Genomic DNA, 18,901 nt, shown 5'->3' with positions numbered 1-18,901 from the left:
TAAATGCAGACATAGGGATTTTCTTAGTTTGGATTTTATTGTTGTGAAAAGACACCTTGACCATCGCAACTCTTTTAAAAGGCAAACATTTTATTGGAGCTGGCTTATACTTTCAGATGTTAAGTGCATTACTATCATGGTAGGATGCATGTAAGCATACAGGCAGACATGGTACTGGAGGAGCTGAGAGTTCTACAGACAGCATAAAGAGTCTGTGTCACTAGGAATGGCTTGAGCACTCTAACAGAGATCAAAGCCCACTCTAAAAGAGATCAAAAGAGATGTATACATCTATCTTAGAAGTGCCTCACTTTCGGGAGTGAACTTATTCTATTTCTGAGGCAAAGAACAGCCATAGTCAGCAAGGACCATCGAGACTCAGGTTCATATTGTAGATTTTGGAATGATGAATCCAAAGCCTGATGTGTCAGCAATGTGTTTACAACTCAACAAAATGAAGTTGAAAGGACAGTTTTGACATTCCTCTGCTCTAGTTTTCTCTAGCATAATCAAAAGAAGGAGATTTCATTTAGTAGTTGTTTGTCTATTTGTTTTGTTTGAAAACATAATCCATAAACCATCAAGTATAAACAGCCAATAGATCATTGGTAGGAATAGAGTGCTATGCTTGTTCAAGGAAGGTCTATTCTGAGTTATGTTTCTCTAAACATGTGTATTTAAGATAAATATGCACATAAACATGCCAAAACATACTGTCACTGCTAGAGACAGTTCTAGGAACTACAGAATAGAGCGGCTGTTTTGACAATTTGAAGAGGTGATCTATTCTATTCATTTAAGTACAGTGTAGACTCTTAGAAGACTTTCTTTCTCAGAGAGAAAAATACCACTAAACAGAGACCAGAAATAGCATCAAGGTGCCTTAAACAAATCTTATAGATGCTGCATACCCAACCTCATTTAAATAAAGATTCCTTTCACTTATAAACCTTGTCCCATGGGGCTAGAGTATCCATGAGTCACTTGACAATTATGTATGAACTTTCAGTCCAGACACCTAACTACAAATGTTCAACTGATGAAGAAGAAAGAGTAGTAAAGAAAAGGAGGATGGAGAAGATCATGGAAGACCTGCCCTGCTTTCACGGAGCCCTTACATTCTGGAATGCTTTAATGCAGTTGTGTCCAGAGTCCTGCTGGAAAATGCACCAGAGGATCAGATTATGCCAAGGATGATTTCATGGGACACACTTTATGCCACAGGCTCTCTTTTAAATTAAGACTATGGTTTTAGACATTTTAATTTTAAGCATTTTTTTGCATCATAGACAATATATGCCAAAAAATTCTACTGAAATTGGAAAAAAGTATGGAATGAAATATTTAAAAATATCTCTAATTTTTAAATCTAGTTGACCTTGACTCCACGGTTGGCATGTGGAATCTATTGCAGGTTATATTTAAGCATGGTACTTATGATATCTTATTGAATAGCGTCCTGTATAGCTGAGGTAGGGATACAGTAAAGTATGAGAATCTGAATTTCATATCAGAATCCACATAGTAATCCAGGCAGTATAGCATTCCAATCCCAGTAATGGGGGAAAGGCTGTAGGCAAATCTCTGTGGTTCACTGGCCAGAAGGCTAGAGAGCTAAGGGTGTTCTATGACAGTGAAAGAAGCTGTCTAAAAAACCAGAATAGATAGTACCTGAAGAATGACACTTAAACTTGACCTCTGACTTCTACATGCATGTGACAATTCAAAGGAATTCACACAGAGAATAAAATCTTACAACGTGCTTAGAAGAGAATAAAAATGTTTATTGTAAGTATTTTAGTTGTATGCATTGCTTTATGACATTTTCTATTGCTTTTTTCTGGGTACAGACTGCCAGGTCTCAAGCCATGGAGCCCAATGCATCTAATCACAAACTAAACGTGTCCAAACAGATTTCATTCACCATGACAAACAGCAATAGTGGGTGTTTAATGGCAAAAACGTTGCCCCTAAGCTTCAATATCACCCTTATACTAGTTAATGCATCTTGTATGGGCAATTTCCTTAGAGAGTCTCAGGTTCTATATCAGCTAGACTGGATGGATGTTTTCTTCATCCTCCAAGACTAGGCCCACAGCATGCTTCTGTTCCACACTTCCTTTTGCTGGTGTTACAGTCACTGAGGGTGACAGGAGAGAGCACAGGTAGCTGTGGACTCCAGTATCAGAACGTCTTCACTTTCTATCCTCCTTTATGGAGTTAAGTGCATCACAGACATCTCAGCTGCCATGGACAAATTCTGCTTTGGATATTGTGGTTAGTGATCTCCCTCAAAAAAGTTTAAATAATGAGTATTCACACTATTCACATACTGCTGGCTCCTCTCCAACTGGTTTTAACCTACATGATAATAAACAGGGGTTTTCTTTTAGATTTGAGTCTGAAGACTCTTCCAGTGATGCTCTGGCTGGCAACTGCATGGAGGAAATATAGTGAATGATTCAAATACCCAGGGAGTACTCAATTGGAAATGAGTGGTAAAGACACGGACGACTGGAAGCAGGAAGTACAGTAGTGCCAGGGCCAGAACACACTGGGTACTAGGGGTCAATAACTCATCACAGTTCAGATACTTGAGTGAATGAATGACCTTGGGACATGGAGACAGAGAGTAGAAAATGGGATGTGGTAAAGAGCAGCTTTGCAGAATCAACAACCTTTGTAGGAAAGGATGGAGATGACAATGGCATGAATGAGCCACTTGGAGGCAGGAAATTTAAAGATGGATGAGTAAACTAAGGACCCTACTTACTAAGAAAATTAAGCATTAAAATACACATCTTAGACATAGGAGCTGGAAAATACAGAAGTGTCCCAGAAATTCAAGTATTATGGAAATAATGATCCATGTAGAGCTTTCTGATTACCCAGAAGATAGCTATTGGAATCTAGTGACAGGAGACCTGGATCTTGGGATCTAGGAAAGAAAGATAAATGTGATCTAGAAATGTTGGTGGCAACCAAAAGGGTGAACATGTCTTCCTGCAGATTGGTAGTATATAGCCTATGCAGAAGCCCTCTTAATACCTTCAGCCTGCGTCATCCAAAGATAACACCAGCTTCCACTCTTTGAAGACCCTTTCTCAGAAGTTGCTAGGAAGAATTGGAAGGCAGAGGAGTAGGGTCATCTTCTCTGGCCCCTGGTGACTCTTCACTTTTACTTCAACAAACATAGAGAACTGGGAAGGGGAGGGTGTGTGAACCTCCCTAGGAAGTTGCTGAACTGGTGTCAGGAATTACAGACTTTTGGTAGACACAGAACAGAAAGTTTGTGACAAATTTGACTTAATTACTTTCCTATTGCTCTGATAAAGCACCATGACCAAAAGTAATGTGAGCAGAAAGAGTTTATTTCAGTTTACAGTTTCATATTAGCATTTATCACCAAAGGATGCTAGACTGGAACAAGGGAAGGTTGGACTGGAACTTAGAGCAGGTACCCAGAGTCAAGAGATGAGGCAGAAGCCATGGAAGAGTACTGACTACAGGATTTCTTTCCATGGCTTGCTCAGCTTGCTTTCTTATAGCACCCAGGATCACCAGCCCAGAGATGACACCACCTACACCGAGCTGGACTAACCCATATCACTCATTAGTTAGTAAAATGCTCTACAGACTTGCCTAGAGGACAACCATGTGAAGCTATTTTTTCTAAGATTCCTTCTTCCCAAATAACTCTCATTTGAGTTAAGATGGCAGAAAACCTAGTCAGGATTTCAGTAATCAGTACACTGGGAAGGAATCAGTGTAATGTGACCAGCTTTAGTGAGACAAATAGAACTTAGTTCACACCAAGCAGTTAGGATTTACCTAACCATTAATGTATGCTTAACCACGACTATTCATTTAACCCTCTTGATAAGCCATGAATGGATATTCAGTACTCCCACTGCATTGTTTTTGAGAATTTCATATATGAGTACTATATACCAATTCCCTACATCTCCCCCTCCAACTCCATTGCTCCTCACCTCACAACTTCTTCTGTAGTTATTATACACATGCATACATAATGTATAATCAACAAACCTACTTAGTTCATTCAGTTAATGTAGTGTGTGTGTGTGTGTGTGTGTGTGTGTGTGTGGTGTGTGTGTAGCTTATTTGGGATTGGAAAAACTCATGAAGGACTTATCACTAGATATAAGAGATTCTTTCCCCTCACCATTGATTGGCTATATATATTGATGTAGAGTAGAATCTTTTGCTATTTATACTATGTGTTTTGCAAGGCAACTGGTGATATCATTATGTAGATCTTATTTAGGCAAGCACATTCTAAGCATTTCCTGGCTGTAGCTTCCCAGTTGTATGTAATATAAACCATCTATTATCAAGAAGCTATATATATTTTTTCGATGTATTTTTATTTTATTTGATGTTTTTTATTTACATTTCAAATGATTTCCCCTTTTCTGGTCCCCCACTCCCCAAAAGTCACATAAGCCCCCTTCCCTCTTCCTGTTCTCCCACCTACCCCTTCCCACTTCCTTGTTCTGGTTTTGCCTTATACTGCTACACTAAGTCTTTCCAGAACCAGGAGCCACTCCTTCGTTCTTCTTGTACCTCATTTGATGTGTGGATTATGTTTTGGGTATTCCAGTTTTCCAGGCTAATACCCTCTTATTTGTGAGTGCATACTATGACTGATCTTTTGAGACTGTGTTACCTCACTTAGTATGATGTTCTCCAGCTCCATCCATTTGCCCAAGAATTTCATGAATTCATTGTTTCTAATGGCTGAATAGTACTCCATTGTGTACATATACCACATTTTTTGCATCCATTCTTCTGTTGAGGGATACCTGGGTTCTTTCCAGCTTCTGGCTATTATAAATAGGGCTGCTATGAACATAGTGGAGCATATATCCTTATTACACGCTGGGGAATCCTCTGGGTATATGCCCAGGAGTGGTATAGGAGGATCTTTTGGAAGTGACATGCCCAGTTTTCTGAGGAACCGCCAGACTGATTTCCAGAGTGGTTATACCAATTTGCAACCCCACCAGCAGTGGAGGAATGTTCCCCTTTCTCCACATCTTTGCCAACACCTGCTGTCTCCTGAGTTTTTAATCTTAGCCATTCTGACTGGTGTAAGGTGAAATCTCAGGGTTGTTTTGATTTGCATTTCCCTAATGACTAATGAAGTTGAGCATTTTTTAAGGTGTTTCTCTGCCATCCAAAGTTCTTCAGGTGAGAATTCTTTGTTTAAATCTGTACCCCATTTTTTAATAGGGTTGTTTGGTTTTCTGGAGTCTAACTTCTTGAGTTCTTTATATATATTGGATATTAGCCCTCTATCTGATGTAGGATTGGTGAAGATCTTTTCCTAATTTGTTGGTTGCCGATTTGTCCTTTTGATGGTGTCCTTTGCTTCACAGAAACTTTGTAATTTTATGAGGTCCAATTTGTCAATTCTTGATCTAAGAGCATAAGCTATTGGTGTTCTGTTCAGGAACTTTTCCCCTGTAACAATGTCCCCAAGTGTCTTCCCCAGTTTCTTTTGTATTAGCTTCAGAGTGTCTGGCTTTGTGTGGAGGTCCTTGATCCATTTGGATTTGAGCTTAGTACAAGGAGACAAGGATGGATCAATTCGCATTATTCTGCATGCTGACCTCCAGTTGAACCAGCACCATTTGTTGAAAAGGCTATCTTTTTTCCATTGGATCTTTTCAGCCCCTTTGTCGAGGATCAATTGGGCATAGGGGTGTGGGTTCATTTCTGGATCTTCAATTCTGTTCCAATGATCTGCCTGCCTGTCACTGTACCAATACCACGCAGTTTTTAACACTATTGCTCTGTAGTATTGCTTGAGGTCAGGGATACTGATTCCCCCAGAATTTTTTTTGTTGTTGAGAATAGTTTTAGCTATCCTGGGTTTTTTTCATTATTCCAAATGAATTTGAGAATTGCTCTTTTCTAACTCTATGAAGAATTGAGTTGGGATTTTGGTGGGTATTGCATTGAATTTGTATATTGCTTTTGACAAATTGGCCATTTTAACTATATTAATCCTGCCGATCCATGAGCATGGCAGATTTTTCCATTTTCTGAGGTCTTCTTCGATTTTCTTCTTCAGAGACCTGAAGTTCTTGTCGTATAGATCTTTCACTTGTTTGGTTAGAGTCACACCAAGATACTTTATATTGTTTGTGGCTATTGTGAAGGGTGTCATTTCCCTAACTTCTTTCTCAGCCTATTTATCCTTTGAGTATAGGAAGGCTACTGATTTGCTTGAGTTGATTTTATAACCAGCCACTTTGCTGAAGCTGTTTATCAGCTGTAGGAGTTCTCTAGTAGAGTTTTTTGGGTCACTTAGGTAGACTATCATATCATCTGCAAATAATGATAGTTTGACTTCTTCCTTTCCAATTTGTATCCCTTTGACCTCCTTATGTTTTCTAATTGTCCGAGCTAGTACCTCAAGTCCAATATTGAAAAGATAAGGAGAAAGGGGGCAGCCCTGTCTAGTCCCTGATTTTAGTGGGATTGCTTCAAGTTTCTCTCCATTTAGTTTGATGCTGGCTACCGGTTTGCTGTATATTGCTTTTACTATGTTTAGGTATGGGCCTTGAATTCCTGTTCTTTCCAAGACTTTAAGCATGAAAGGATGCTGAATTTTGGCAAATGCTTTTTCAGCATCCAATGAAATGACCACGTGTTTTTTTTTCTTTGAGTTTGTTTATGTAGTATATTGCATTGATGGATTTCCGTATATTGAACCAACCCTGCCTCGCTGGAATAAAGCCTACTTGATCATGGTGGATGATCGTTTTGATGTGTTCTTGGATTCAGTTGGCAAGAATTTTATTTAGTATTTTTGCATCGATGTTCATAAGGGAAATTGGTCTGAAGTTTGCTTTCTTTGTTGGATCTTTGTGTGGTTTTGGTATCAGCTTAATTGTGGCTTCGTAGAAGGAATTGGGTAGGGTTCCTTCTGTTTCTATTTTGTGGAATAGTTTGAAGAGTATTGGTGTTAGGTCTTCTTTGAAGGTCTGATAGAATTCTGCACTGAAGCCATCTGGTCCTGTGCTTTTTTGGTTGGAAGGCTTTCTATGACCCATTCTATTTCTTTAGGTGTGATGGGACTGTTTAGATTATCTATTTGGTCCTGATATCTGTCTAGGAAATTGTCCATTTCCTCCAGATTCTCCAGTTGTGTTGAGTATAGGCTTTTGTAGTAGAATATGATGATTTTTTTTTTTAATTTCCTCAGTTTCTGTTTTTATATCCCCCTTTTCATTTCTAATTTTGTAAATTTGGATACTTTCTCTCTGCCCTTTGGTCAGTCTGGCTAAGGGTTTATCTATCTTGTTGATTTTCTCAAAGAACCAGCTCCTGGATTTGTTGATTCTTTGTATGGTTCTCTTTGTTTCTACTTGACTGATTTCAGCCCTGAGTTTGATGATTTCCTGTCTTCTACTCCTCCTGGGTGAATTGGCTTCTTTTTGTTCCAGGACGTTCAGTTGTGTAGTTAAGCTGCTAGTGTATGCACTCTCCATTTTCTTTTTGGAGGCACTCGGGGCTATGAGTTTTCCTCTTAACACTGCTTTCATTGTGTCCCAAAGATTTGGGTATGTTGTGCCTTCATTTTCATTAAATTCTAAAAAGTCTCTGATTTCTTTCCTTATTTCTTCTTTGGCCAAGGTGTCATTGAGTAGAGTATTGTTCAGCCTCCATGTGTATGTGGGCTTTCTGTTCTTTTTGTTGTCATTGAAGACCACTCTTACACCATAGTGATCCGATAGGAGGTGTGGGATTAGTTCGATCTTTTTATATTTGTTGAGGTCTGTCTTGTGACCGATTATATGGTCGATTTTGGAGAAGGTACCATGAGGTGCTGAGAAAAACGTATATTCTTTTGTTTTAGGGTGAAATGTTCTATAAATATCAGTCAAGTCCAATTGGTCCAAAGCTTCAATTAGTTTTATTGTGTCCCTGTTTAGTTTCTGTTTTCCTGATCGGTCCATTGAGGAGAGTGGAGTGTTGAAGTCACCCACAATTATTGTGTTAGGTGCAATGTGTGCTTTGAGCTTTAGTAAAGTTTCTTTTACGAAAAGAAACTTTGCTAAAGTTTCTTGCATTTGGCGCATAGATGTTTAGAACTGAAAGTTCTTCTTGGTGGATTTTTCCTTTGACCAGCAAGAAGTATCCTTCTGTATCTTTTTTGATGACTTGTGGTTGAAAGTCAATTTTATCTAATATTAGAATGGCTACTCCGGCTCGTTTCCTGAGACCATTGGCTTGTAAAATTGTCTTCCAACTTTTTATTCTAAGGTAGTTTTTGTCTTTGACATTTAGGTGTGTTTACTATATACAGCAAAAAGTAGGGTCCTCTTTATCCAGTCTGTTAGTCTATGTCTTTTTATTGAGGAGTTGAGTCCATTGACATTAAGAGATATTAAGGAATAGTGATTATTACTTCCTGTCATTTTTAATGTTATTTTTATATTTGAGTGGTTATCTTCTTTTGGGTTTGATGAAAGAAAGTAACTATCTTGCTTTTTCCAGGGAGTCATTTCCCTCCTTGTATTGGAGTTTTCCTCCTATTATTCGTTGTAAAGCTGGGTGTGTAGAAAGATTTGGGTAAATTTGGTTTTGTCATGGAATATCTTCATTTCTCCATCTATTGTGATTGAGAGTTTTGCTGGGTATAGTAGTCTTGGCTGACATTTGTGTTCTCTTAGAGTCTGCATGAGATCTGCCCAGGATCTTCTAGCTTTCATGGTCTCTGGTGAGAAGTCTGGTGTGATTCTGATAGGTCTTCCTTTATATGTTACTTGGCCTTTTTCTCTTGATGCCTTTAATATTCTTTCTTTGTTTAGTACATTTGGGGTTTTGATTATTATGTGACAGAGGTATTTCTGCTCAGGTCCAGTCTGTTTGGAGTTCTGTAGGCTTCTTGTATATCCATGGGCATCTCTCTCTTTAAGTTGGGAAAGTTTTCTTCCATAATTTTATTGAAGATATTTGCTGGCCCTTTCAGCTGTAAATCTTCACTCTCATCTATACCCATAATCCTTAGGTTTGGTCTTCTCATTGTGTCCCGGATTTCCTGGATGTTCTGGGATACAAGCTTTTTGCATTTTGTATTTTCTTTGACTGTTGAGTCAATGGTTTCTATGGTATCTTCAGCATCTGAGATTCTTTCTTCCATCTCTTGTATTCTGTTGTTGATATTTGCATCTATGGCCCCCGATTTCTTCTCAAGGTTTTCTATCTCGAAAGTTGTCTCCCTTTGTGATTTCTTACTTGTTTCTACTTCTGATTTTAGATCCTGCATGGTTTTCCTTAGCTCCTTCACATGCTTGTTTGTGTTTTCCTGTAATTCTTTAAGAGATTTTTGTGTTTCCTCTTTCATGACTTCTGCTGTTTGACTCACTTTCGCCTGCATTTCTTTAAATTTGTGTGTGTGTGTGTGTTTCTTCTTCATTGGCTTCTATCTCTTGAGCCTTATTCTCCTGAATTTTTTAAGTGATTTTTGTGTTTCCATTATATCTGTTTCTAGCTTATTCATGTTCCACTGTATTTCTTTTTTAATATTTTTATTTTCTATATTCTTTGTTTACATTCCAAGTGATTTCCCCTTTCCCGGATCCCCTCTCCCCATATGTCCCATAAACCTTCTTCTCTCCATCCATTCTCCGATCACCTCCCTCCTTTTTCTGTCCTTATCTTCCCCTCCAATGTTAGGTCAATCATTTCCAGGATCAAGAGCCTCTCCAAACTTCTTCATGGGAGTCATTTGTTATGTGATTTGTGCCTTGGGTATTCAGAGCTTCTGGGCTAATTACTATCCACTTATCAGAGATTGCATTCCATGTGTATTCTTTTGTGTTTGGGTTACCTCACTTAGGATGATATTTTCCAGATCAAACCATTTGCCTAAACATTTTGTGAATTCATTGTTTCTAAATGCTGAGTACTATTCCATTGTGTAAATACATTTTCTGTATCCATTCCTCCTTTGAGGGACATCTGGGTTCTTTCCAGCTTCTGGCTATTATAAATAAGGCTTCTATGAACATAATGGAGCATGTGTCTTAATTGCATGCCGGTGAATCCTTTGGGTATATGACTAGGAGAGGTATAGCAGGGTCCTCTGGAAGTCTCATGTCCAGTTTTCTGAGGAACCACCGCCAAACTGATTTCCAAAGTGGATGTACCATCTTACAGCCCCACGAGCAGTGGAGGAGTGTTCCTCTTTCTCCACATCCTTGCCAACACCTGCTGTCTCCTGGGTTTTTGACCTTAGCCATTCTGACTGGTGTAAGGTGAAATCTCAGGGTTGTTTTGATTTGCATTTCCCTAATGACTAATGATGTTGAACACTTCTAAAGGTGCCTCTCGCCATCCATATTTCTTCAGGTGAAAATTCTTTGTTTAGATCCCATTTTTAATAGGGTTATTTGGTTCCCTGGGGTCTAACTTCTTGAGTTCTTTGTATATATTGGATATTAGCCCTCTATTAGATGTAGGGTTGGTGAATATCCTTTCCCAATTTGATGGCTGCCGTTTTGTCCTTTTAACAGTGTCCTTTGCCTTACAGAAACTTTGTAATTTTATGAGGTCCCATTTGTCAATTCTTGATCTTAGAGCATAAGCTATTGGTGATCTGTTCAGGAACTTTCCCCCTGTGCCCATGGCCTCAAGGGTCTTCCCAAGTTTCTTTTCTATTAGTTTCAGTGTGTCTGATTTTACATGGAGGTCCTTGATCCACTTGGAGTGAAGTTTAGTACATGGAGATAGGAATGGATCAATTCGCATTCTTCTGCATGCTGACCTCCAATTGAACCAGCACCATCTGTTGAAAAGGCTATCTTTTTTTCCACTGGATGTTTTCAGTTCCTTTGTGGAAGATCAAGTGACCATAGGTGTGTGAATTCATTTCTGTATCTTCAATTCTATTCCATTGGTCCACTTGTCTGTCACTGTGCCAATACCATGCAGTTTTTAACACTATTGCTCTGTAGTATTGCTTGAAGTCAGGGATAGTGATTCCCCCAGAATTTCTTTTGTTGTTGAGAATAGTTTTAGCTATCTGGGGTTTTTGTTGTTCCAGATGAATTTGAGAATTGCTTTTTCTAACTCTGTGAAGAACTGAGTTGGGATTTTGATGGGGATTGCATTGAATCTGTAGATCGCTTTTGGCAAGATGGCCATTTTAACTATATTAATCCTGCCGATCCATGAGCATGGCAGATTTTTCCATTTTCTGAGGTCTTCTTCGATTTTCTTCTTCAGAGACCTGAAGTTCTTGTCGTATAGATCTTTCACTTGTTTGGTTAGAGTCACACCAAGATACTTTATATTGTTTGTGGCTATTGTGTAGGGTGTCATTTCCCTAACTTCTTTCTCAGCCCGCTTATCCTTTGAGTATAGGAAGGCAACTGATTTGCTTGAGTTGATTTTATAACCAGCCACTTTGCTGAAGTTGTTTATCAGCTGTAGGAGTTCTCTGGTGCAGGTTTTCGGGTCACTTAAGTAGACTATCCTGTCATCTGCATATAGTGATAATTTGACTTCTTCCTTTCCAATTTGTATCCCCTTGACCTCCTTATGTTGTCTAATTGCTCTAACTAGAACTTCAAGTACTATATTGAAAAGATATGGAGAGGGAGGACAGCCTTGTCTAGTCCCTGATTTTAGTGGGATTGCTTCAAGTTTCTCTCCTTTTAGTTTGATGTTGGCTACCGGTTTGCTGTATATTGCTTTAACGATGTTTAGGAATGGGCCTTGAATTCCTGTTCTTTCCAAGACTTTAAGCATGAAAGGATGCTGAATTTTGTCAAATGCTTTTTCTGCATCTAATGAGATGATCATATGTTTTTTTTCTTTGAGTTTGTTTATGTAGTGGATAGCATTGATGGATTTCCTTATATTGAACCATCCCTGCATCCCTGGGATGAAGCCTACTTGATCATGGTGGATGATCGTTTTGATGTGTTCTTGGATTTGGTTGGCGAGAATTTTATTATTTTTGCATCAATACTCATAAGAGAAATTGGCCTGAAGTTCTCTTTCTTTGTTGGATCTTTGTGTGGTTTTGGTATCAGTGTAATTATGGCTTCATAGAATGAGTTGGGTAGAGTTCCTTCTGTTTCTATTTTGTGGAATAGTTTGAAGAGTATTGGTGTTAGGTCTTCTATGAAGGTCTGATAGAATTCTGCACTGAAGCCATCTGGTCCCGTGCTTTTTTTGGTTGGGAAACTTTCTATGACCCTTTTTATTTCTTCGGGTGTTATGGGAATATTTAGATGATCTATTTGATCCTGATTTAGTTTTGGTGTTGGATATCTGTCTAGGAAACTGTCCATTTCCTCCAGATTCTCCAGTTGTTTTGAGTATAAGCTTTTGTAGTAGGATCTAATGATTTTTTGAATTTCCTCAGTTTCTGTTGTTATATCTCCCTTTTCATTTCTAAGTTTGCTAATCTGGATACTGTCTCTGTGCCCTTTGGTTAGTCTGGCTAAGGATTTATCTATCTAGTTGATTTTCTCAAAGAACCAGCTCTTGGTTTTGTTGATTCTTTGTATGGTTCCCTTTGTTTCTACTTGATTGATTTCGGCCTTGAATTTGATGATTTCCTGCCTTCTACTCCTCCTGGGTGAAATAGATTCTTTTTGTTTCAGGGCTTTCAGGTATGTCCTTCAGCTGGTAGTGTATGCTCTCTCCATTTTCTTTTTGGAGGCACTCAGGGCTATGAGTTTTCCTATTAACACTGCTTTCATTGTGTCCCATAGATTTGGGTATGTTGTGTCTTCATTTTCATTAAATTCTAAAAAGTCTTTAATTTCTTTATTTCTTCCTTGACCAAGGTATCATTGAGTAGAATATTGTTCAGTTTCCATGTGTATGTGGGTTTTCTGTTGTTTTTGTTGCTATTGAAGACCACTTTTACTCCATAGTGATCTGATAGGAGGCATGGGATTAGTTCGATCATCTTATATTTGTTGAGGTCTGTCTTGTGACCAATTATATGGTCGATTTTGGAGAAGGTACCATGAAGTGCTGAGAAAAAGGGATATTCTTTTGCTTTAGGATAGAATGTTCTATATATATCTGTTAAATCTAATTGGTCCAAAGCTTCAATTAGTTTCACTGTGTCCCTGTTCAATTTCTGTTTTCCTGATCGGGTCCATTGAGGAAAGTGCAGTGTTGAAGTCACCCACAATTATTGTGTTAGATGCAATGTGTGCTTTGAGCTTTAATAAAGTTTCTTTTATGAATGAGGGTGCCCTTGCATTTGGAGCATAGATGTTCAGGATTGAGAGTTCTTCTTGTTGTATTTTTCCTTTGACCAGCAAGAAGTGTCCCTCAGAGTCTCTTTTGATGACTTTGAGTTGAAAGTCAATTTTATCTGATATTAGAATGGTCCCCTGTATTTCTTTAAGAGATTCATTTATGTCCTTTTTGTGTTCTTCTAGCAGCATCATGAACAGTGATTTTAAATCCAAAACTTGTTTTTCTGGTGTGTTTGTGTAACCAGGACTTGCTGATGTTGGCGAGTTTGGTTCAGACGCTGCCATATTGCCTAGATTTCTGTTAGTAGTGTTCCTGCATTTGCCCTTTGCCATCTTGCTATTTCTAGTGTTAGTTGGTCTTGTCTCTGGCTGGTATTTGTTCCTCCTGTGATGCTGTAGGGCTATTTCTGCAACACTGGATGACTGGGTTTCCCCTGTTACAGATTGCTGATGTGCTGTCCTCCTCTTGGGTGCCCTTGGAGCCCTAGTGTGCCTTGCTCCAGGTTGTCTGTGTGAACGAGGCGGTGCCCGTTTGCTCCTTCAGTGAGTGCTGATGGTCTATGCTGCGGGACCTTTTCTGAGTGCTGGTCACTTTTTTCTGAGTGCTGGTCACTCTGCTGGGCAGCCGATCTCCCAACCTGGTTGGTGCACACAAGGCTAGCCTAGCTGCTGAGGCCCTGCGTCTAGGCAAAAGCCTGGCAGGGTAAGGCCTGAGCAAAGTTCCCCTCGGCCTATGAGTCTTAATTGGTTCTCTCAGGTGGCCAGGAGGACGGTGTGTGTGCTCCCTGAAAGTGCTGGGAGAGTCTGTTATGCTAACAACCTCCTGGCCGGGTTGGCACACATATGGCCCACTGAGCAGCCTAGGGCCTGGGGTCAGTCCAAGGCCTGTCAGTCTTAGACACCCCCCCACCCCCAACCCCCACCCCTCCACCCCCTCATCCCCCCCTCCAGCCCCCCCCCCACTATGTTAGCCTCGGGCTATGACTCTTAGCTGACTTTGTCCTATAGTCAAAATGGCAGAGCGCTGGGCCGGGCAAACAACCTCCTGGCCGGGTTTGCACAACGATGCCCCCCCCCAACAACCCAGGGCCTGGGTGCAGGTCAATGCCTGTCTGGCTTAGACCCCTGAGATGTTGGCCTTGGGTTATATTTGCGTACCTCAGTCTGTCTGATTTCTCTGGCGCCAGAGATCCAAGATGGAGGCGAGTCTCTTGTAACTGACTGACCGCAGGTATATGTCTTAAGTAGAAGAGAGATGCCCTGGCAAATATTTCATTTTATAAAGTTAACCCTGACATGGAGACTTCATGGACTGGTGTCAGGAATTACAGACCTTCAGTGCACACATGGGATTATCATACAATCTAGCTGCTCTGCTCCTCATATAAATGACTCACTCTCTTTGCAGATCTGAGAGTTTTCAATTCTTTATGACATGGCAAAGTTAAGCTTCTAAACCACATTCTGTGTGATGTTTTGAACTGTGTATATAACATAGATTTTAATTAGACAAATACCCAGAAAGGGACATTTTATATTGAGAATAAGACTTCTCACTTTAAATAATGTGAGAATAATTTCAAAATTTCCAAAGGAAAAATATAAATATGTACCCTTTGTTGGCATTCAAAGTCACTTCCCACTCACAGAAACCAGTCAAGTTGGCACATCTCTCATTGAAAATATTGTTTTCTGTCTGGTTTAACTCAGACAAATTCAGACTTACTTAAGTTGGTCAACCTTTGAGCAAAATGGAATATGTTATAAAAATTGGACATAGAATAGGTTTAAAAAATGATTTCCAAGTGAGAAGTCTTCTGTGGAAACCATATCCATGCCTTTGGCTCTGCTATCACACTTCCATGTATAAATCTTAGGATAAAAGTTTCCAAAAAGCTGAATTAAATAATTGATGTTAGCAGCTGTCATTCATTTTAAAACTATGTGTTCTATACTAAATTTCACAGCAAAATGGGTTTCTTTCAGCCCTCAAATGCTGATCAACAATAAAACACCAGCAATATTTTAAGCTTTTAATAGTAATATGTCATCTTGTAAGAAATCTCTAATATATTAATATATATTTAAATATTGCCAAGAATGACTTAGCTTTTTTATAATCATCCTTAATATTCCAGTGTCTTCCATATGATAATAAGTAAAACATTTATTAAAACATAACATATTTCCACATAGACTTATGTTTTTTCTCATAGTTTCAGACTACACTTGTAACACACTTCAGCCAATAGATTCATCTCTACCTGAATTATCAATGTGAGGATATTTAACTTTTATTTGCCACACATGAATTTCTTGAGGTTAGAGATGAGTTAGTGAGGACTATACACCACAGTACTCTGACTATAAAGCTGATTATTATGTCTTTCTGAAGATAATAATCAGTTAACTTGGACAAATCAGATAGCTATATTCTTTTTTAGTTCACTTGTTTTTTTTATTTATTTACTTATGGAATACCATTATGTAAAATGTATCAAAATGAGATCGTTTTCAAATAATATTTTATTTTCTTAGATCAAATTGCTTTATGGAAACATATCCTTTGAAAAACCCATGAATATCACCATTGTTTTAATATTTAATTATTAATATTTATACTTATATAATTTAATATTTATATAAGTTAAACATCTAACCAATATCTGCTATAGACTCAAAGCTACTGTACCATTTTAATACAGTATTACATCTCATAGTACTATGAGTTTGGAGTCTATGTCTCCAAGCAGAACTGGTAAGAGCATGAATTAACTCAGAGTTTGAGGCAGAGGAAAGAGGGTCTACAAAGAACTCTTGTGAGTGTTGCTGGAATTAGCACTTACTACAACTCAGCCCAGTCACGGCAATCATCATCATGACTTCTGATGATAGCAAGCTTCCTACAGACAGAGGGCAGCAGCATCCACAACAACAAATATGTCCATGGACCCAAACCCCAGTACAGCTAAGACTAAAAAGTCTCAATTTCAGCCATGCTCTTCTAGAATACAATTTTCTTCTTTATCTGGTGCATTAAAAGCAAACAATTATACATGTATCTTGGGGGTCATTGGAGACTTGATTTATTTATTCTGCACCTAGTGGCAGCAAATCAAGAAATGCTCACTGTGATTTCACTGGCTACATTGTTCTCAGCAGCTTTCCCTTGACTCAAGCCTCAGAGGCCTAACACTGTCTGTAGTGCTGAAGGGTTAATAGCCAGTCATGGCTTTGGATCTTAGAGAATGGTGGAGAATAACAGAAGACAGCACCATGCATCACATGCTGCAGAGCAGACTTACAAGAGTAGCTGTCAAAGTCTCATAGATTTTTAAAGCATAGGAATATTCCTGGGCACTGAAAAAAGTCCAAAAATGTAGATCATGATATATTCCATGAAAATTAGTTGTGAGTTGTTACTAATTTCTTTTTATGCTTCATTTAATGGAAATGTAATATTGTGACAACCTCATTTGCACATGCAGATAGAAAAGAAAGGAACATGAGCGACTGCTTCATCATTTCTATTTTGCTCATGAATTTCAGATAAAGTGGATTGTCAATTGTAATTAGAACCGAATCCCAAGAATATTTCCCCCCCAAATCTTTCATTTATTGATTTTGATATATGTGTGTATGAATACGTATATGTATATGTATATGTCTTGAATAAACATTTTAAATTTAAGCTCTCCACTTACAGCACTGTGAGAAGTGCTTTGGTATAGCACTTATACTTAACATTTGATGACCTCCAAATGTCTTTAAAAATTACAATGTTATAAACTCATTTTTGTCTCCATGTTACAAACAGTAAATGCATTACACTTTGTGTGTTTTGGAATAAAGTCTTTAAATGTATCAATTTTAACAATAATTAGTTGATGTTGTTATTTTATTCCACAGCCTTCTTAACATTTCGTGGTTGATAGATATATTTTTTCTTTAGACAAGCAATCAACACTCCATCTACAGCAAATGTGATGTAATAATAGAAAACTTTTTTCATAAACTTCTGTGCCTGTGTGTTTTTACAAAATTCCCGAGATACTTATGAGTCAGATTATAAGAGTTCTGCAATTCTCCAGGACAAGCACTATGCTCACAGATTGGTAGCACACTATGAAATGGTCTAAACCTACACAGCATATTTGGGGTCAATGAAGACAACATATTGACACCATGTCTCAGAAGAGAACACACACAATAAAATAAATATAATAAACTTGAATGTGAATTAGGGATAATCTAATTATAACTAATTTGAAATTTTTCTTTTGGTTTTGAAATACCTATATAAAATATATAAAATTCGATCACAAGTATAGATTAAGGAAAATGTTGTATATTTTCATCACTGTCCACTTCTTTTATTTTTCCTTCCTCTGCTTAATTTTTTATCTTTTTCCTGCTTATGTCATTTTTTCTTCATCACTATGGTCTTGAAAATGTGCCTCTTTTCTGCTCCTTGAGGAGGTGCAGGCCACAGTGTTTGTGCATCTTGGTCAAGTTTGACTTTTTAAACCCAGGAAACCTTCAAGTGACTTTTGAAGCCATTGGTTTATTCACACATGGCAGGAAGAAGCATGGAATTTGAGGTCATTCTAGATGGTAACACTTTACAGCTTGCCTCCCCTCACATGTTACCATAATAAAATGCCTTTGAGTTCACAAGACCCATAGTCAAATTCTACAAGGGCTTCACAGACAACCCGGAGAGTAGTTGATACTTTCCACAGTGGGTTGCATGTGGTTGGAGCACCCTGTGCTCAGCGTCAGCAAACAGCCATACTGTGGGCATAGTACTGTCCCCACACAGCTTCCATATAACTCTGGTTACTGAGGACTTTGCCAAATGAATCCAGAAAAGTTTATTGTGCAAATTTCTAGTTTAGACTTCTGCTAGCCTCTACCTAAACCCAGCCACATGAGTTTCCATTCATAAAACTGCAGCTTGTAGATCACCAAAAGAGAGTATTAGGATCCTTAAACACCAGTCATTTCTCTTCTAAAGTGAAAGAGATGACCTGGCAATAATTACAATTTTTACATGGATATATAGCTCAAAAGTTGTATTTAAATGAACACATCTCAGCCATTCAACGATGATGTTGGATTCTAGCTCCACTCATAAGCAGTATTTTATAAATGAAATGTAATAAACCTGGTATTGCTCTTTTTGCATGTGGTTTTACATTGAAGCAATTAATTTTGTGAGCCCACAAAGAAACTGCAGAGGAGAATAAATTCTAAATATTGAGTAAAGTTATGTTGTTTGTTAAGGATCCTTTATTTATATGATGTATAAATGCATAAAACTTGACAGTTTATAGTAATGTTTACAAGTGTCAACATACTGTGCAGTTACATACTCAGTAAATAGTAATATAAAGACCTGTCTTGCATCTTCCTAAGAAGAGTTTATTTGCATTTCAGTGTATATTTGGGTATTTACTTATATGCTAAATCCACTTTCTTGACTGTTTTATTATTTCTCCCTCTATGACATTGGCTTGATACTGTAAATTAACCTTTGACTTTGACACACCACCTAGGAAGCTAAATTAATTACCTAGAAATGATCTCTTTAGATTACCTTCATTCTAAATTCAGAAACATTTTATGGGTGGTTA

The 18,901-nt window shown here is 38.2% G+C and overlaps 1 protein-coding gene across 1 annotated transcript in view; it reads left to right on the top strand.

Moving 5' to 3' along the window:
- Nucleotides 1-18,901, top strand: part of Csmd1 (CUB and Sushi multiple domains 1) — a 1,354,421-nt gene that overhangs the window by 521,890 nt on the left and 813,630 nt on the right. The window lies entirely within an intron of this gene.

This window comes from Apodemus sylvaticus, chromosome 18 (genome assembly GCF_947179515.1).
Source record: "Apodemus sylvaticus chromosome 18, mApoSyl1.1, whole genome shotgun sequence".
Taxonomy (NCBI): domain Eukaryota; kingdom Metazoa; phylum Chordata; class Mammalia; order Rodentia; family Muridae; genus Apodemus; species Apodemus sylvaticus.
This window is presented reverse-complemented; position numbering and strand designations above follow the sequence as displayed.